This window comes from Lutra lutra, chromosome 6 (genome assembly GCF_902655055.1).
Source record: "Lutra lutra chromosome 6, mLutLut1.2, whole genome shotgun sequence".
NCBI lineage: Eukaryota > Metazoa > Chordata > Mammalia > Carnivora > Mustelidae > Lutra > Lutra lutra.
In genome coordinates, this window is record NC_062283.1 from 46,245,840 (window position 1) to 46,264,565 (window position 18,726).

Consider the following 18,726-nt stretch of genomic DNA (forward strand, 5'->3'; position numbering starts at 1 on the left):
TTATTTGACAGATAGAGATCACAAGTAGGTAGAGGCAGAGAGAGAGAGAGGAGGAAGCAGGCTCCCCGCCGAGCAGAGAGCCCGATGTGGGGCTCGATCCCAGGACCCTGGGATCATGACCCAAGCCAAAGGCAGAGGCCTTAACCCACTGAGCCACCCAGGTGCCCCTCAAGTGACTTCTTAAAAAGTTTTTGTCATTAACATAAAAATAAAAATTATTTCATCTGTTCAAAGTTTTGTCAAGATTTAATACTCTGAATTTCTACCAATTTATTTTCTTCTTTTATTGCAGAAGAGTCTTTTGAATAAGAAAAAGGGAAATTCATGCCTCAAGTCACATATATTCCCATATTTCTTCAGACATTATTGAGAAAAGAAAGATACAAGGAACATACTATTCGGAGAAGCTGGAAAGAGATGAATTTCCCTTTACAGTGAAAGCTAAAAGGATGATTGAGTAAGGAGATGCTGGAATTGGCCTCTTGCTCATTAAGCATGGAACAAAGTTTTTTTTTTTTTTCTCTCATTTAGTCTTTTTTTTTTTAATTTCTTTTCAGCGTAACAGTATTCATTGTTTTTGCACCACACCCAGTGCTCCATGCAATATGTGCCTTCCCTAATACCCACCACCTTGTTCCCCCAACCTCCCATCCGCTGCCCCTTTAAGACCCTCAGGTTGTTTTTCAGAGTCCGTAGTCTCTCATGATTCACTTCTCCTTCCAATTTCCCTCAACTCCCTTCTCCTCTCCATCTCCCCATGTCCTCCATGTTATTTGTTATGCTCCACAAATAAGTGAAACCATACGATAATTGACTCTCTCTGCTTGACTTATTTCACTCAGTATAATCTCTTCCAGTCCTGTCCATGTTGCTACAAAAGTTGGGTATTCATCCTTTCTGATGGAGGCATAATACTCCATAGTGTATATGGACCACATCTTCCTTATCCATTCGTCCGTTGAAGGGCATCTTGGTTCTTTCCACAGTTTGGCGACCGTGGCCATAAGCATGGAACAAAGTTTTGAGGAGCCCAGGAATGGAAGTGGACAGACCTTAACTCTGCTTCCTACTTCCTGTAGCATGTTGGGCAATTAGCCAGCAGCCCTGAAGTAAGAACCAGTAAGAACCTCCGTTTTCTTACTTGCCATAGGAGGATAGTACTTAACTCATCAAGTAGTTTTGAAATTTAAGCTAAATGGAATACTATTTCTAGAGCATCTAGTAGATCTTACAAATTTTGATAAAAGGTGAATATTATCAAAAGCAAGCTTTTAGACCCTTCTGTAAGAGCAAATTATTTTCTGTGTAGGTTATTTATGATTATCAGTTTATCTTGTTAGAAAAGCAGCTGGAGGTTATTAATATGGATAAGCCTTCCTGATGCATAGTTGGGTTAGCTGATTGGAAAGTTTAAGGATGATAAGAGTATTTAGAGTTGGGGCACCTGTTGGCTCAGTGGGTTAAAGACTCTGCCTTCGGCTCAGGTCATGATCCCAGGGTCCTGGGATCATCTCTCTTTCTCTGCCTCTCTGCCTACTTGAGATCTCTGTCTGTCAATAAATAAATAAAATCTTAAAAAAAAAAAAAACAAGAGTATTTAGAGTTTATAAGATTCAGTGCCTTCAAAGTCAGTAGATTAAAAAAAAATGTGTCCCTTAAGCCTTTCTATTTCTCCAACACAAAGAATTGCTGCCCATATTCTTGGCAACTGTCTTAGGCAGAAATAGTCAGTTAGCAGAAAACATCATAGAAACACATCACACCCTCTTAGAGCACATGTGTGTAAATTATGTAATTTTTACTTAAGTAATACTTGCTTCCACTTATCCCTCCTTTGGGATCATGTTTTATTCACTCTTGTGTACTAACAATATCACCTGTTATTTAATAGATTATCAATATTAATATTCTTGCTAAATAAAATAAATGAGTGTGTAATTAGGTAATTCGAGGCAGTGGTGAGTACGATTCTCTAAGGCTATTACATGTTTGCTGTTAACAGAAACTATTTGCCTCCACACCTTAGTGACTAATTAAAACTACCAGCTTTCCCTTGTCTCCACTAATATCAGTAAGAACTGCTTTTTATTTATTTATTCTTGCATAACTCCTGCTTTCATTGCCTGATAACCTACTAACCTACTGAGGGGGTCTAGTAATTATAAAACATCAATCACCATTTCAGTACAGTGATGGTTTTCACTTCTGTTTTATGGAGTACAGGTTTTTGAGGATGCTCAGAGGCCAAATGGGGCCAGAATCAAATGCAGGGAAGGTGAAGGCAAGGGGGCCGAGAAGAAGTCCCAGCTCATGAGAGCATCAGCTCAAGTCTCCTCTGAGAGAGCAGTTCTGCTTTGATCTGTTTTTTTTTTTTGCTTTGATCTGTTTTATATATTGAGGCTGTATGCAAGATTCTGCTTGAGATTAGGAGACACCCCTAAGAAAGTTGGAAGCCTGAGTTCGTGATGATACGAAGTATTAAGCAGCAAGATTTATCTTTTGAAGTCAATGAAAGAAAACATAGGCTTGTGTTCTTCTAGCACTCGGGCTAAATTTGAGTCATCAAAGCAAAACCTATCAAGAGGTGGTGTTGAGAGATAATTCTGGTATATCTGGATGGCTTCTGAGCAAAGAGCATTGACAACTTGGTTCAAACCTATTTGCAAAGTTGCTCCAGGCAGAAGGCAGGTTTGCTTATTCTGCAGGATCCGTGAAGCTGGTTTCCCACCCTTCCTGCAGACAGTCCCGGGTGATAAGGATCCTATCTCTCCCTGAGTCAGTAAGCAGATTTGTTTCCCGATTAGGAAAATAAAGATAACGTCTCCCTCAGTGGGGGTGGATGGAGCTCCTTTCGGAGACTGGGGTTTTTCTCAGCCAACGGGTCCTCCCTATGACACACACTCGCTGAGCCTCCCTTTGCTTGACAGCCGTGGAATTTGGGGTGCAAGAGCAACCAACGTGAGCACAGCGCTCACGCTGTCCTCTGTGCCACGTGTAACACACCGTACAAATCCATGTAGGGTCCTGGCCTCCTCGCTGCTGAATCCACAAGTTTGGCAAATGGACCTAGCAGTTTCAATGGCGGCTGCTGTCCCCGATCCGCTAGACTGCTTGACAGGTAGGACCTTTGCCTTTTTTTTTTTTTTTTCTTCTTCTTTTTTTTAGAATCTTGACCAGGTGTGTGGTACCTGGAAAATAAATTCCCACTCGGACCCATGATTTTTTTGTTTCTAAGAGAGCCCTTAGTCGTGGGATAGACTTCAGCAAGAGTATTCAGAATGACATTTGGGCTAATGTGTGTCCTAGGTACAACCATGTTCAAAACAAAACTATTGTTGTTAATGTTTCTTTCCCTGCTATCCCAAGGAGCACCCCTACCACCTTTTAGCCACCAAAGTAAATATTTTCAGTATGAGATCTTGATCAACTCCTAAAAACAATAATCCTCAAGTGTTTTTATTTGTTTGTTTTTTTAGGAAGGCTCCGTGCCTAATGTGGAGCTCAGCATGGGGCTTGAATTCACAATCCTGAGATCAAAACCTGAGCTGAGATCAAGAGTCAGATGCTGATCTCACTGAGCTACCCAGGTGCCCCAAAGTTCTTCTGGTTTTATTACACATAAGAATCAAATGAAGAACTTGTTACAAAAGCAGATGACTGGCTCCCATCCTCAGGGAATCAACTTCTGTGGGTCTGGAGAACCACAATGCCTGCTAATAATAAGACCCCAGATGATTCTGATCTTGCTGAAAAGGGTTACATTTTAAGAAACAACATTTTAGAGGCGTCTGGTTGGCACAGTCGGGTAAGCGTCTGCCTTTGGCTCAGGTCATAATCCCAGGATCCTGGGAAGAAGTCCCATGATGTTGGACTCCCTGCTTCTCCCTCTCCGTCTACCTGCTGCTCCCACTGCTTGTGCTCTCTTTCTCTCTGTCAAATAAATAAGTAAAATCTTAGAAAGAAACAAGATTTTAAAATACCAATAGTACTCTTTTATAAATAAAAAGAAAAAGTGGATGAAACCCACAACTTCCTTCAAATTCCAAAAGTTTGATTGGCAAGGCAGATAGGGAGAAACAGGGCGCTCACAAGCTGGTGCATTATAACTCAGCCCTTCACCCCTACTTCAGTTTGAACACACTGAACCACTTCAGTGTTTCCTTTGTAAAGAGCCCACTGTTTGTTTCCAACAATAATAGCATGTATTACTGATACAACGGGTCCAGAGGTTATTCACCTGGGTCCAAGTCATTCTATAATATAATGTCTTAGACAGTAAATCATCTTTTAATATGGGCCTTGGTATAGAATGCAGGTTTAAGGTGCCAATTTGAAGCTAAACTAAGCCTGTCCACTTGCCAGAAATCTGAAAGCACTCCTGTGAGTCTCTCTAGTTTCTTTATTTATAAGCTGTCCATTAGCTTTCATATCTGAGCAGTCTTATGGGATTTTCCATGTGGACTGATGCTCATTTATTTCAGGGTGGGTATATGAGGCATGAATTAATTTTAGAATCTGTTGTGTTGTTAATCTTACTTGGTTGGTAGAAACCCAGTTGGTTGTGTGTTATGGACTGCATTGTTTCCTGCACTCCTTCCAAGTTCATGTTGAAGCCCGAACCCCTAGTACCTCAGAATGTGACTGTATTTGGAGATAAAGTCTTTCAAAAGGTAATTAAGTTAAAATGAGGTCATTAGGATGGGCTCTCATCCAATATGACTGGTGTCCTTATAAGAGGAAATTTGGGCACAGACGTATCAGAAGACCGTGTGAAGACAGAGAGAAGACAGGCATGTGCAAGCCAAGGAGAGGCCTCAGGAGATATCCACATTGTGTACACTCTTCTTCTAGGCTTCCCAACTGTTGAGAAAATAAATTTGTGTTGTTTAAGCCACCAGTCTGTGGTGCTTTGTTGCAAAAGCCCTAGCAACTGAATACATTGTATTTTCTTTAAGGGGCTCTCAGGGCGGGTCCCTCATACATTAGAATAAGTTTGCTTGGGCTCCTTCTACCAGTGGTAGAGGGCATCTTCCGTAAGTCAAACCTTGGCTAATACCCACGTTATGTTAATGTTCTTGTTTTACTCTAGTCACTAAGTCTTTTTGGATAATACCTAAGAATCCTAGCCTTAAACCACAGAATTATTAGATTGTCTCAGTGGGTAGTTCCCTCAAATAAGGGATCTAGGTAGCAGCGAGATTTGATTATTTATTCAATAAATGTTTTTTGGCTGCCTACAATGTGCCAAAAATTGTTGTATAAGTACCGGGGACCTGGCAATTTGAATTAAACAAAGTTCAGGCTTTCATTTAACATGTGACATGTGTTTCTGTGTGTGTAATGTGCAGAAAATGTACACTTAAGTATATAATATATTCAGTGGAAATAAAGCAGGGTAAGGGGGAAAGAAGGCTGGGATTGTGTTTGGGGGCTAGGAATGGGGATAGTTTACAAAGGATGGTAGGAAGAGCTTCTCTGTAAGCCGTATGTAGCATCTGCATGAAGTGGGGGATGTGTAGATGCAGAGATGTGTCACCCAGATTCCCCTTCAAGGAAGGATTTCTGCCCCAGTTGCTGGTGAGCTGTCACCAGACAGCCTTCAACGTAAGAATTTCTAGGGTTTGCTTCAGCTGCAAAAAGCCTCTTTCTCAAGGGCACATCCTTCCTGTGAATGGCCCACATCTAATGACTAATCAAGGTGGGGTATAAAAGCCCAAACAAGATCTACCTGATGGGCAATTTCAGTTTCAGAGTCTCCCCCTGGGGCAGTGGAAGATGCTGAGTCCACATAGCTTCCTTCCCCCCCTTTCCACTGTTGATTCCAAAAATATCCACTCATAAACATCCTATGTGCCCAAGTCTGTTTCAGAGAGGGCTTCCTGGAGAACCCAGTGGGATGCGGAGGCATCCTTGTGGTCATCTGAGGAAGACATTTTCTTACAGAAGCCACAGTAAGTACAAAGGTCATCACATTATGACCCATATGGTAATGACATGGCTTACAAGGAAGTGACAGGACAAATTTAATTGGCTTTGTGGAGCCATCCCAGGAAGATCTAGATGGGGCAGAGATGGCCAAAGAAGGGATTAGGTAGCAACTTCTTATCAGGGGGTAGTCAAAAACTTCCTGGGGAGGAGGAATTAAAAAGAAGACACAGAAATAGAGGTGGCTTTGATTTTGAATTGAAATGTTAATCCAACAGGATTCTTTGACTTCTAAGGCTCTGAGGACTGTGGTTTCCACCACCAAGAAATTGTTAGGTTTCTCCCCAATCTCAGGGATATACTGGACCATTCTCAAGCCCAAATCCCATGTGTCCATTCCAACCCTTTACAAACTTCCTCCTCCTCCTATTCCTCATTCTCTTCCTCCTCCCCACAGCTTCTCCTCCTCTTTGATTACAAGCATCTCACACATCTCTATTTTTCACATTTGAGGTTACAGAGGGGGAGAAAATAGCTTTATTTAGCTGAGGACACTAACCAATCTATTAGTGCTTCAAAAATACTGTTGTTATAAAGAGATTGCAGATACTAACTGTAGAAAACAAGCAAGACTCCCTCAACCTCTTACCCCCAGCACCCAAGACAAAACAAAAAACAATGCCTTGAAACAAGCTCAAGGAGAAGATAGTTAAAGAACCAAATATTTTACCAAGGGAAATAATTCCAAAATTGTCTTTTCTTTATTTACATATGACATAGAGAAAAGGTTTGCATGAAAGTCAGACACAGTTTCAATTTTATATGACTAAACAAAACCACAGACTATGTGTTCTGATTTTGAAAGCATTAATAGTATTCTTCCTGCTGATGTCTGTATTAGGGTGTCCGGCTCTTTAACAAATAAACACTTTAGTTGTTTACTCAAGATTGCATTAGCTTTTTGCAATTCCTTTTGAGGGAATACGTTTGAATTCTTGACTTTAGAGCCGAATGAACTATGGCCATGCATGTGATCGGAACGAGACACACCTGGGGGTGGTGAGGTGGCACTTCCAGTTTGGGATTATTTTTGGCTCTTTGTTCCTCAGACAATTCCTTCCTGCTTACCTCTCACAAACCCACCAGGATGGTGTAACACAAGCTATTTAGGATTGATGTTGGAAATGGAGGATTTCTTCAGACCAGAGCAAGTGCTGGGGTCCATAGGAGTATTAGGGAAGACAATATGTATTTATTACCAGAACACTTTCTTCACAGGAAGAAATCCTGACCTATTAACAATCATTCCCCATTGTCCCTCCCCCAGTCCCTGGCTACCACTCATCTGTTTTCCATCACTGGGTTTACCTATCAACTACTATATATTTTAAATCTCTATTAGCTTAGTACTCTACTAACCTTTTAAAAATCCTCTGCCTTTGCTCTAGTTTTTTAGTTTAAAATAAATGACTGTCTACTAAGCTGAAAATCTTCTAATTTAGGGAAGGTTAGTGAAGAAGCATAGATTTGATCCCACAAATCCTTACAGTGAAAGATATACAAAACGTCATGTTTAAGTTTTTCCTCTTTTACTGATTTTCTTCATTTCTCTTCAATATAAATGCAATTCAAGGGTTCAGAATGCTAAAAAAAAGGGGGGGGGGAAGAAATGTGAGAAGCATATGGAGTAGGAGAAGGAAGTAGAGGGGGAAGTGAAGGAGGAGGACTATGACAGTATCATAGAAGAAAATATATTGAAGAAACTAAAGAAGAAACAGCCACTGACTGATTCTTAAAAAAAAAAAAAAAAAAAAAAAATTCCCACCACCCCAAGTCTGCAAACAAAAAAGAATGAAAAAAGAGAACCAGATAGTACATGATGAAAAACATTTTTTAAGTTTCACAGTCTAGAATAAGGGCCCCAAGGCACGTTTGAAAGGAAGCATCCATTTCCACGGTAAGCTCTAATTCCTTTCAATAAGGCATCTGATTTGGGGTGTGGATTTTAAGTGCTTTATTAGCCATGAGGAAAGAAGATACAGTAATTTCATCATTATGGGGAAAAATAAGAACATCCTTTTACTCTTTTCAGAGTTTTAGAGATCAGAAACATCTTTTTATATGAGAACAAAAGTCAAAGAATTTGATTAAAAGTGATTTTATAAGCTTTTATTGTATAAAGGTAATTTGAGATTAACTAGGAACAGACTATATAACATGAACTGTACTAGAACAGCATGTAACAAAGACAAGTCTACCGCCTGTCTTTCCTGATTCCCAAGCTTAGGAAACTTTGTTTTGCATTATTTCTTCAAGGGAGATTAGCTGAAATTCTATACATTAAATCTAACTCAAAAATAACATTCCTGAGGCGCCTGGGTGGCTCAGTGGGTTAAGCCTCTGCCTTCAGCTCAGGTCATGATCTCAGGGTCCTGGGATCGAGCCCCACATCGGGCTCTCTGCTCAGCAGGGAGCCTGCTTCCCTGCCTCTCTCTACCTGCCTCTCTGCCTACTTGTGATCTATCTCTCTCTGCAAAATAAATAAATAAAATCTAAAAAAAATAATAATAACATTCCTGTCACAAACTGGGGATGAGAAATGTTGCTTCTAAAGGTTTTGGTGTTGTAAAAAGAGTAAATTGAATGTTAGAAACAAACAAATCATAGAGAGCATATTTTCCATACCTGCAGGCTTAATTGCAAGGAAAGGTTTCATTTAAAGACCGTAGCTTTAGAGTAAAGGTTATCAACTGCCACATTCAGATGGGAATGAGTGACATAAGAAAGGTAGAAAAAACAATTATGGAAGATAAACAGAAGAATGATGGAAAAGCATGTATGGTGGATTAAAGATGGTGGCAAATTCTTTGATACTCCTTTTGTAGAATGATGGGATACATTGAATCCTAGCTATTCTTTTTTAAAATTAATTAATTAATTAATTAATTTTAATAAACATATAATGTATTTTTATCCCCAGGGGTACAGGTCTGTGAATCGCCAGGTTTACACACTTCACAGCACTCACCATAGCACATACCCTCCCCAATGTCCATAACCTCCCCCTTCTGCCCCCCCCCAGCAACCCTCAGTTTGTTTTGTGAGATTAAGAGTCACTTATGGTTTGTCGAATCCTAGCTATTCTTTTTTTTTTTTTTAAAGATTTTATTTATTTATTTGACAGAGAGAGATCACGAGTAGACGGAGAGGCAGGCAGAGAGAGAGAGGGAAGCAGGCTCCCTGCTGAGCAGAGAGCCCGACTCGGGACTCGATCCCAGGACCCTGAGATCATGACCTGAGCCACTGAGCCACCCAGGCGCCCCAAATCCTAGCTATTCTTAATGGTTTCCTTGACCAATAGAGTTCAGTGCCAATGACACTGTGTGACTTTCAAGGTTAAGTCAGAAGTCTTTTTTTTTTTAAAGATTTTATTTTTATTTATTTATTTGACAGAGATCACAAGTAGGTGGAGAGGCAGTCAGAAAGAGAGAGAGGCGGGGGCGGGGGGGAGGCGGGGGGAAGCAGGCTCCGCACCCAGCAGAGAGCCTGACGCAGGGCTCAATCCCAGGACCCTGGGATCATGACCGAGCCGAAGGCAGAGGCTTTAACCCACCGAGCCACCCAGGAGCCCCTAAGTCAGAAGTCTTGCAACTTCTTCCTTGGTCTCTTGGAATGCTTGCTCTCTGCATTCTTCAGACTCTTCCTCTTCAGATACTGTCTCTTCAAAACTAGGGCTATGCAGTGAGAAGAGCCACCCCACTGAGAGACAGGATGTAGGTACTTGAATTAACAGCTCCAGCTGAGTTTTCTGCTGATAGCCACAAGGAACTGCTGGCTGTCTTGGGCATCCCATCCAGGGGAGTTTTCAAATTATTGCAGTCCAGCCAATATCTAGACTGTAACTGTTTGAGGGTCTCTAAGGAGAACTACTCAACTGAGCCCTTCTGGAATTCCTGACACCTACCACAGTAAACAAATAAGTGGTTGTTTTGAGCTGCTAAATTTGGGGGGTAATTTATTATGCCACAAGAGTTCACTAGGACTGTGCTGGTTTTGTCAGACCGCTCTAGCAACTTCTGTCACACCAAGCTTTACATCATGAGGTTCTTGGATTTCCAGGAATAGCAGAGCTCAGTTTGAAAACTTGCAACAAACAAGTCATATGATTACGAGATAGTACTCTAACACCAAAGTGAATTTTAAAGATTTTATTGCTAGGTGAAATATCTCCTTAAGCTGTTATGTCTTAGGTCTTCATTATACCTAACAATGGAAAAAAAAAAAAAAAAAGCACCACAACCCCCGCCCCCCTACATAAAAATGCCCTCTATCTTCATTCTGTTCTTTATCTGAATGATGTTAGAGGGAAAGCGTAAGTGCTCTACGGACTTGAACTTTGCTCCAGACCACCTGTTCTCTCCCTCTACTGGGAAGGGCTGCCTTTGATTACAGCACTCCCTGGGCCTGCCAGGGTTTGGGCAGCCCCTGCTCATAGCTGATTCCAGGGCAGACTGTCCTGAGCATGACCTGCTGGCATCACAACACTGTGTGTGACTACATGCTGATCTACTCACAATGTTTTCTGACTTTCTTCCAGGCCGCCTACGCTGTCACTGACCCTTCCTCCTCCTCCGCATTGCCTCATCCTTACAGGATTTATTTAACTATCATTAGTCCAAATGTTAGAAATACCTTCCTGCCACATCAACCAGCCTTTGTCTATACTCTATATCAAGTCTGAAATCCTCTATATCAAGCTCGAAGTATATTTCAATCTTTATTTCCATATAGCTCCATACTGGTTCTGGGACAGGAGATAAAATTCACCACTAACCTATTTGAAATATCCAGTTGTATAAAAGCCTCAAGTTACTGGGTTTTCGGAGGCATCTCAAAGTATACACATATCACTTCTCTCTGATTTGCGATCATTATTAACCAGAAAAATACCATGTTGTTATGATATCCTTGGATGGGAGATATGTTGGGTCCATGGGGGTTAATAGGAATCAGTTGAGTATTATTTCTTTTTATAGATTTATTTTTTTAGAGCAGAAGTTGCAAACTCAAAAGTGAGTGGGGTAGGAAGAGGGATAAATTGGGGAGGTTAAGGTGTAGGGTGTTGTGTGATGAGGTGCGTGTGTGAAGGCAGCCAGCTTGGCAACTGCCTTTCCTAGCAGCATTATCACATTCCCAAGCACAGACACCTCAGTTCCTTTTATTGTTATTTATTTTTATTACATCACACTTGTTTTTTCCTTGTAGTCCTTATAGTGAGTTGAATGCCTTCAGCTTAAGTCATGCTTTATATTAAACTTGTAAGAATAATTTTTTTGCTTCCACCAAAGAATATACTCTTCTCTCATTTTTTGGGGGAAAATCTATGAGGAAGTCTATATTTCATTTTTCCACTTTTGATGTAGGCATGAATGCAAAGATATATTTCTGTGTTCCAAGAAAATCAGCAGTGCAAGGATAAATGATAAATGGCAGTTCACACTTGGTTTGTGTGTTAGAGAGAAAACAGAAAGTGGTGATTAGTGGATTGAATCGGAGAAAGGAAGCAGCATCTACAGGACGCATTACCACTCTGCTCCAGATGCGTCATGTGGGAATGTCAGAAGATGGGCCAAGCTTTGCCAGATCTTCTGATTTTTAATGAAGAGTTGGACATTGGGATAAAAATCTTCTGATTTCCAAGTATGGGCTACCAAGTCAATTTATAAACAAATGTGTGGGTCAAAGAAAGCACAGTGCCAGCACTATCTGGCTCGAGGATCTTGGCTTAGAGCATGTACTTATATCTGAATCTGGAAGGTTATGAGATAGAATTTTAGTTCCTGGCTTTTCTGCATAATTATGATACATATTGTTATTTTCATCTAACACTGAGCAGTTATAACCAAGGACAATTTTCTAGAGACAGAATGAGACTCAAATAGGGAAGACATCCCAAGAGCTTGTGTGAAACAAATCCATGTGGCATATGCAGAGGAATAAGCGAAAGGAGAAGGACCTGGGCCCCAGGCTGGAAGACCGCAGAGACTCCTCTCATTCACATTGGCCAAAGGTCTTTTCGCCTGTTCCATAAGGAACTAAAAATTGATACAAAATCTGCTGTGATCAATTTCCCCCAGACAATGATGTGTGTAGCATGTATGTGGAAGGGGCAGGGGAGAAGAGCTTGTGCTGCTGAGATGCTGGTCGGGGCGGAACTTAAGCATGAGCCGGAGCTGGGAGTGTATCAGTTAGAGACCCTCTAATGGAAGGTCTAATGTGGCCTTCCTTGAACTGGGTCCAGGACAGTGTGTCTTATTTCCTTTTCTGGAACACAGCCATTTGGTAGACTTGGCCAAAGTGGAAGATCCTCTCTTTGACCACAACCGGAGTGGTAGAAATGCCAGTGCTTTGACAGGACAGCCTGGAATTGAACATGATTTTCAAGGAGAGCTGCCTTTTTGCCTTTGCTGCTTGGTAGACTAAGAGGCTTCTCCCAAAATTGTGGGTTGTAGTCTTGCTTGAGTATCTATAGGTATTCTGTACATTGATCCTTGAAACTCTCTGGGGACCTGACAGAGGTAAGAGACTCTGTTGATACATGAAAGTGCTAGTTTTGAGTGCTTCTGTTAAGCATCCAATGTTGAAGTAGTTCAGGCATCACTGAAATCCAGATCATTTTGTCCTGAGGGACTTTGGAAACTTGATGCATTTCTCTACTCGCTCCCCATCTCCCATTTGTATTTTTGAATAAATTCTCAGCCAAGAAGGGGCCACACTTGATTGAGTCAAGTGTGGATGAATGGGCTGGAGTTCGGGATGGGTTTCTTTGGACAGGAAACTAGAATACGGCTTCTCATTGGACTCAAGAATTGGTAAGACCCTGCATCACCAAAAACCATAAAAGAACACGAAGAAGAGGTAAATCAGGAAGATCGCTAAATCTGTGGCTGCCGTGACAGGAAGTTAGAATTTGAGGATTAGAAATGGAGAAACAGGGACGCCTGGGTGGCTCAGTTGGTTGGACGACTGCCTTCGGCTCAGGTCATGATCCCGGAGTCCCGGAATTGAGTCCCGAATTGGGCTCCCGGCTCCATGGGGAGTCTGCTTCTCCCTCTGACCTTCTCCTCACTCATGCTCTCTCTCACTGTCTCTCTCTCAAATAAATAAATAAAATCTTTAAAAAAAAAAAAAAGAAATGGAGAAACAGAAATAATCCTGGATCCAGTTAAGGGGTGATTGGGTGTAAGAATAAGAATGATTCTGATCAATTGCTTAGAAGAGAGTGACAAAATCTGTCAGTGGGGACCGCAGGAAAAATCTGCCGCAAAAGCCTTCCTGGAACACTTTCCTGGAAAGTCGGTTGTGTTTAATGATTGTTTACATGATTTTACTTCCTACATTACAGAGTCAAACGCAAGTTTTGCATGAATTTTTAAGATAAAACCTAAGACTTCAAAGACAATTTACCCTTGTGCGGGCTGCTTTGAGGTGTGCTCAAGCCATCAGATGGTATGCACATCTTTCTCCTTTGCTATTATAAAGGACACTTGGGCAGGAAAGTCTGAGAAGCAATGGGGAAGAACATCAAAGAGTGGTCTGGGCTTGTTCCAGTGGGCAGGAAGTGCATGGTCCCATGGGTGCATCAGCTGACTTTAAAGGACAAAGAAGGAAACTTTTGGTATATCCTGTATAATCATTGCACCATTGCGTCAGTCCGTGCCTACTTCAACTACTGAGTGCCATCTTCAAAAGTGGTATTCTTTATTCATTAAAAAAAAGTGTTCCTTGGTTAAGTAGATTGGACCCTGAAACAAATTTAAAGGCTTTTAAAAATTTTAACTAAAGTACTTTATCAGAACAATAAATATGCAAATGAAAATTATTAACAGACAAACTCCTTTTCATTTTTAAGGTTTACTGCTTATCAGAGCAAGGAAACAAATGGAAATAAAAATGCCCTGGTAAAGCACAGGGAAGTCACAAGTTTCTAGCATCTTTACACATTTTTTTTTCAGGTTAAAATAAAAATATGTATTTATACATATCCTAAAGAATAAAAGAGTCGTGTTTTCAGCAGGTAATTTTCTTAATACATCTTGTGACTCCCCATAATATCTTAAATGGTAGTGGTCCTGCTCCACAGATTTTTTCTGGGTCTTTGATTTTTCACTTTTGTTTCTCACAGTGATGCTTGCAGCATTACCGCCCAGCATCTGGCTTGGCTTTTAGGGAGGATTATGTAGAATTTTTTCCTTCCTGATTACCCCTCTTCTCAGTATCAAAGCCTAAAGATGCAATCAAAGCAGAATAGCGCAGCCTTTATTTCTTGGAGAGGACATTTGCACTTCTGAAGACAGCACACTGGTGCATACCAAGTTCCCGGCTCTTCCGCTCAGCTCAGGAACATTCCTTCTGGACATTTTCTCTCACGCACATTCAACAAAATCATTAAAAATTAATATTAGGGCCCACCAAACATTCTGTAATAACACTGATGTAAAGAAGATAAATATAACATTTATAGGATACAGTCCTACTTGAGGATTTAAAAAAAATTTTGTCAATAGTGTCACTGATCTTTATAGACTGAACTCTAGGCCCTTGCCCCCACCACCCCCAAATTCATGCATTGAATTCCTAACCTCTGATGTGACTGTATTTGGAGGTGGCATCTTAAAAAAGGTAATAAGGGTTCATGAGATCATAAGTGTAGGGCCCTAATCCAATGGGAGTGCTGTCCTTATAAGAAGGGGGAGAGGTAGTAGGGTTGCTCAGGCACAGAGAAGGCTTTTGAGGACATGGAGAAAGGGTGGCCGCACTCTGCAAGCCAAAGCAGAAGGACTCAGGAAAAATCAAACCTGCTGACACCTTGATCTTGGACTTCCAGCCTCCAGAACTGTGAGAAAACTTATTCCTCTTGTTGAAGGCACTCAAATTGTGGTATTTTATTAAGGCAGCTCTAGCCAACTCATACATGAATTGTGTTCCCATTTTTGCTGTGAGTTCTAAAAAAAACTCAGAGCCAAATGCGAAGTTTATGGAAACCATACTGTTATTTCTCATGGTTCACATGTTTTTAGTCTTTCTTTTTTGTGACACAGACTTTTTCTATTTAAAATTTATTAGCTTATTATTTGTTTTCATTATTTCCTGCCTCAAAGTCTTTGTAGGAAAGAACCAGGGTACAAAGAAATAAATAACAATTTAAATGAATTCTTTGTGTTTATAGGTTCTCGTCCTGTTTCACAGGCTTACCTTCTCAGTGTGTTGTGCTGGTCCCTATTCATTTTCTAGACCCTTTAATGTGGGAGTGCTGCAGGGCTCAGACTTAACTTCATCCTGAGCAAACTGGCTCCCTGCCAGATCTCGGTCAGTCTCGTTCCTTGAAACATCAGCATTATATACATTTAGCTTAAACTTTTCCCCTGAACCCCTCACACAAATATCCAACTGTCTATTCAATTTCTTCACTTGGACGTCTACTAGGCATCTCATATTTAATTTGTCCAAAGCCAAGCCGAACTCCAATTTCTTCCCACCCCTTCTGGTGGTGTTGATAAACCATCTTGCCTTCTCCATCTCAGTAAGCACCAACTCCATACTTCCAGTTGCCTAGGCCTAAAGCCTTGGAGTCACCCTTGACTTTTCTTTCTTTCATCTCCAGTTTCCCGTCTTACAGCAAGTCCTGTTGGCCTTTCCAACAAAACATCATCTAAACGTTGACCATTTTTAACACCTCCTTTGCTACCAAAGTAAAAGCCGCCATCACCTTGCCTTCTGACAATCTTTTTGCTTCTGTGCTTCCCTCTGGTTTTCTCCACAGCAGCTAGAGCATCCTATTAAAATGTAAGTCAGATCAGGTTACTTCACTGCTCAAAAACTTCCAGGGGTTTTCCATCTCTTCCAGATGAAAAGGCAGTCCTTAAAAGGATCTACAAGGTGATCAAAGGGCTAGTTTTACTTACCCCTCGGACATCAAGCATTTCCCCCTGACTCCCCCAGTTATAGCCCTGCTGGCCTGCACTTGTTGCTGCTTCTGCCTATGACACTCTTCTGCAGGCTATCTGCAAGGCTCACCCTCATCTTTAAGTCTCTTTATTGCTTTATTAATCAAATGTCACTTTATTCAAGAAGCTTACTCTGTAGTGTGCTGGTATATGTCTAACAACTGGCTCTCTGAGGAAAAATGTATGCTTGTATTCACATCAGAACGAGACTTTGTTTCATCGGCATTGTTGACATTTTATTCATCACTTTCTGAAGTTTAGGGGGACCATCGACAAATAATAAACCAAGCCCTGATTTGGTGCATTCATCAAATTTCGTGCTGTAAATATTCCCACCATGGCCAGTTTCAGGCTTCCACAGTTCTGTTATTTAAGGCGGAGTGGGGAACAGACAAGCCGTAGTAGCACTCCCTTACATAGCATTTCCACTGTACAGATGTGATAGACTTGAATAACCTCAAAAATGTAGAAAAGAGTAAACTGTAGCAAAATAGTTAGGAAGTGATTCATTTTAAACACTTACTACCTTTGTTTTTATAAAGCTTATTTAATTTTAAGTTGATAGAATTTAATTTTTAGTGATGACTGTTTTTCAATGGGCTTACAGAATTCCTGGCAATCTGTTTGTTTTTGTGAACTGGCAAGAGTAGGGTCTGGTACAGCATTGGCCATTTTGCTTATTGTCCTGTATCAGATGGCTATCCCCTTCTAGTCACTCTTCATCCCCCCTTATCCTGCTGTATTTTTCTCCACTAGCATTGAAGACACACACACACACACACTTTTTTTTTTTTCTTGCCATTGGAATTTAGGTGAAGTAAAACTAGGTAATTTGCTTATTTTTTTTTTTAAGATTTTCTTATTTACTTGACAGACAGAGATCACAAGTAGGCAGAGAGACAGTCAGAGAGAGAGGGAGGAAGCAGGCTCCCCTCTGAGCAGGGAGCCCGATGTGGGGCCCGATCCCAGGACCCTAAGATCACGACCCGAGCCGAAGGTAGAGGCTTTAACCCACTGAGCCACCCAGGTGCCCCAATAATTTGCTTATTTTGTTCACCTCTGCATTTCTAGTGCTTAGAATATGTCTTGTACGTGCTTTAGGTGCCTATTTATTGAAAGAATGGATGAGTATATTATATTTTGTTCAAAATAGGTATTAGCTTGGTATGGAAAAAGCAAACAACTAGGGCTAGTACTCCATGAAGTACTAGTACTAGTACTAGTACTAGTACTCCGTGAAGCCGTGGTCTAATACTACTAATATTTTAATGTTTATCTCTAAGAGATAAATACTAAACCACATTCTGGTTGGAAATTTGGTATTATCCATTTTTGGTCTTGTATTTGTTCGTGTTATTTAATTTTTCTGAAATGAGTTTTTCCTATCTGCAAAATGGATACTCAGATTTTTTGACTATTAATGAAAACAGTATATTCAAAACAATTTGTTAAACTACAAAACATTATATAAAGGTTGGATTTTCAATCATATGTCATTACCCACATTGTACTATTGACATAGTTAAAGGTTTTACATCAAAGCCCAGCTTGGCTGAGTACAGACAAGCATAACCTGTTTTTTCCCAGCAACATGCTTTCCCAAATAACATTATGCCTCATAAATATGCCAGAGTTCTTATAGCGAGTCAGCAGTTACATGGAATGTATAAGTCCTTGCAAGATTGTAAAGCCTTAAGAGAAAACAATAAAGTATTACTTTTATATTGTAGGAAAGAGGAGCTGTTGAGCATTATAAATTTTTTAAATTTGTTTTTGTTTTTGTTTTTTTCAAATTTGAGACAGAGAGAGAGAGAGAGAAGGAGCACCAGCAAGGAGGAAGGTCAGAGAGAGAGAGGGAGAAACAGACTCTGCTGAGCAGGGAGCCTGATGCAGGACTCCATTCCAGGAACCTAGGATTATGACCAAAGGCAGACGCTTAACCGACTGAGCCACCCAGGCGCCATGAGCATCATAAGTATTTACAACTATTACGACTATTACAACTTGCTTCCCAAATAGGAGTATAAGTATTTCTAGATGTATGTAACACTGTTTAAGGGTGAGGGAGGGAATAAGGTGAGAGGACAAGATCCCCATGACACGCTTTCACGGAGTATCAATTGTACTCCATCATAAATGATATAAAGCATTCTTTTGAATAATAGTAACAATCATATCAGTGTACACCTATATAGTTCTTAATATGTGTCAGGCACTGTTCTAAATGCTTAACTTGTATTAAGTCATTTAATCCTCACAACTCTGTGAGGTAGGTGCAATTATTATCTCCATCTGGAAGATGGGCAAACAGAGGGACATAGAGGTCAAGAAATTTGCCAATATCACACAGCTAGTAGTGGGGAGCCATGATTTCGACCTAGGTGTCCAGTTTAAGAGTCTGTGCTTCTGTTCCTATGCTATATGTCCCATGAAAAGAAAAAGGACTGCTTGTGCTGACAGTACATACACTAAAACTGGAGTGATACAAAGAAGATTACTATGGCTTCTGCATAAAGATGACTCTCAGATCCATGGAACATTCCATATTTTTCTGGATTGATGCCAGGTTTAGGGTATTTGTGGTAGTAACATCCTGTGGTTTAAAAGAACAATTATTGGACTTAAGTCAGAAGATTTGGGTGACAGGTCCTATGCTGTGGTCCTATGCTGTGGATTTTAAATTAATAACTTTGGGTAAACAAACAAACAAAAAAACAAAACAAAAAAGAAAAGAAAAGAAAAAAGAACCAATATAGCAATGTCTTCCAAACATCTAGGTATTCAAGTACTCCCT

At 40.6% G+C, this 18,726-nt stretch overlaps 1 protein-coding gene and 1 pseudogene across 2 annotated transcripts in view; both read left to right on the plus strand.

Annotated features, from left to right (window-relative positions):
* LGSN (lengsin, lens protein with glutamine synthetase domain) overlaps positions 1-18,726 on the plus strand; it is a 136,194-nt gene that overhangs the window by 11,632 nt on the left and 105,836 nt on the right. The gene's annotated exons all lie outside the window — the stretch shown is intronic.
* LOC125103414 (uncharacterized) lies at positions 18,383-18,483 on the plus strand (annotated as a pseudogene).